The sequence below is a fragment of the Platichthys flesus genome, chromosome 7 (assembly GCF_949316205.1).
Source record: "Platichthys flesus chromosome 7, fPlaFle2.1, whole genome shotgun sequence".
NCBI lineage: Eukaryota > Metazoa > Chordata > Actinopteri > Pleuronectiformes > Pleuronectidae > Platichthys > Platichthys flesus.
The window spans coordinates 25688981-25691625 of NC_084951.1; positions in this window are offsets into that span (position 1 = coordinate 25688981).

The following is a 2645-nucleotide window of genomic DNA, read 5'->3' on the forward strand; positions in this document are numbered from 1 at the left end:
ACTGGTGGACAGAACGACAGGAGGAGAGGGAGTCAAAGTGTCTTTAAGAGAAAGTCCACTGAGAAATTAGAATCCACTCGTTATCTGCTCACCTCCAACTGCTCATGTGGTGTCATCCAAGTGTCCTCAAGCCCCGACATTCAAATTTCCACTCGAAACGGCTTCATTGACACAAAGTTTTTAGCCATTTACTTCCATTGTATTGGATTTGGCCTCTGACCCTGTTTACCCCTGAGACTCCTGAAGTGTATTGGGAGTAGAAAATGAGTGAATTTTCCTTTTTGGGTGAACCATCCCTTTAAGAACATCGAGTGTACAGTGTACAAGGTTTATTTTTCTTCCCAGAAATGCCGCCTTGCTGTGTAGCTTTGATTCAACACGAAGAATCTACAAAAAGAGGAAAAGAGGAAGAGGAGCAGATTTCGTAGTCACAGAATCTTCAGTCAAATTTACAAAAATGACACATAAACCTCATGAAAACAATTAAAGCATTAAGATCTTTATCTTCAGTCATATGTTGAAATTAAGTGTGATTCAGATGTGGAATAAGTGAATTGACATAATAAATAAAAGAGCACAAGCGGGGATCTGACCCAACGACATGCTGTGTTCCCTGATTAGATGTTGTACTGGAGTTGTTGATTTATCGTGTTCTCCTGGGACTCGAACAGCGTCGCCTCATGGAAGACGTTCTGTGCTTGTGTCAAGTCACCGAGGTTTGGATTGAGCTTCTATCTCAGCTCTAATGTGACCCTCAATTCCCCCCCCCCTCCGGCACTGCCAGCGTCCACACATTAATTATCACAAGCTAATTGCCCTCCTCCTTCTCCTTGAGGTTTTTCACATTGTGCAGTTTTTAAACACTTTTGGACAGTTTGAAGATTGCATTATTATCGTGCTTGTAATTACTGCAGTTGCTGTGCATAGCTGTTTATAAGTTTCTCTCCTTAAAGTGGATTTAAACTGAAATCTGTATTTTGTGCATCTCATTGTTTCATTGTTGTCTCAGTTTTTTTAACTTCTACACAACAACACGAGTGACGACACCTGTGGGGTTCAGGGACAGTTCAGCAACAAACGTGACACAACACTGAACACTACACAGCAACACAATGCGGAAACCGCTGTGAACATAGGTTCACTTCCCTGCTTCTTCCTCAGATGCTCATCATAACAGAAGTAGAATTACCACAGTGTGGTTGCTGCAGTTTCAGTCTCGTACGTTTTGTTTCCAGACTCCCTTGAGGTCACCACGACCTTTGACCTTTGTCCACTGATGTGTGGACATTAATCTACAAGTCCGAGTAACAACTGGTGAAAAGTTAATTGATTTAAAATAATTTGAACAAATTCCCTGGAGGCATTCTTGAGATATTTTGTTCACAAGAGTGGGACGGACGTACACTCAACCTGAAAATACCCCCTCTGACCTCAGGGTGGCGCTGTAGCTGAATATTCTGTCTGCTGCACAATAAAATACATTTGTATCCGTTTTCCAAGCTGTGTCTATGTTTCTAACTGTACTTTCATTAAAAGTTAATTCATCAGATTCATATTCTTCACACAAAACATAAATTAAGTTTATATAATATACTTATTGTCTAAATTCATCAGTTATAATGCCCCAATAAGCCTCTACATAATAACATGAGTTTCAAAATACATTTTATATATACATTTTTGATCTTTAAGCGCATTTAAAATAATTTCAAATCTAAATACTTTTGACATTGTGCCGTTTGACTTTAAAGGGTGTAATTACTTATTCGGCCACTAAGAGCCGCTGTAGTTTCCATGTCCGAAACTCACGCTGCTACGCATGCGCTTGAGCTGCCTCCTCTGAACAGCAGGTGGCAGCATCGCGTCATTGTGTAAAGAAGAGAGAAGAAGAAACTTCTCACTCAAATTCTTTGTTTTTATCACTAATTGGTAGAAAAACTGTTTATTTTGTTATCATAAAAACATTATTGATTATTTTAATTTATCTTAATGTATCTACATTATGGCAACAGCAGAAGGGTTCCATTTGCGATTATCCTTCCTTCCTTCTTTACTTCCTCCTTTTATTTCATTCCTTCCACATTTTCTATCTTTTCAGACTCCTGTCCCTAATTCCCTTCCTTCCTTTGTCCTTCCATGTTTCAATGTTATTTCCTCTGTAATTCCCAATTCCCACTTCCTTCATTTATTGCTTCCTTTCTTTCCTCCTCCCATGTTCACTTGCTTCCTTATTTCCTTCCCTCTTTTTCTGTTCATTTCCTCCCTGTTTCCTTTTGTGTCTCATTCTCTGTCCTTACTTCCACTTGTCCTAATCAACTTCCGAATTATTCCATCTTCTATAATCTTTGAATTTGGGCTGAGATTTATCCTCTCTCTCTGTCTCTCTCTCCTAATCTCTATCTCTCTCTGTCTCTCTCTCTCCCCCCTCTCTCTCGGGGTGGGCGGGGCTCCGGTGAAAACGCCATTCAACTAAATCACAGGTCGATTATGCACGAACCGATCCAACCAGTGAGAGGCTGGGAACGACGCGTAGGCCCCGCCCCTTGTCCCTCTCTCTCTCTCTCTCTCTCTCTCTCTCTCTCTCTCTCTCTCTCTCTCTTTTTCTCTCACGTCTCTGTGTTTTGGTGATTGCAGCTCGTTCCTGC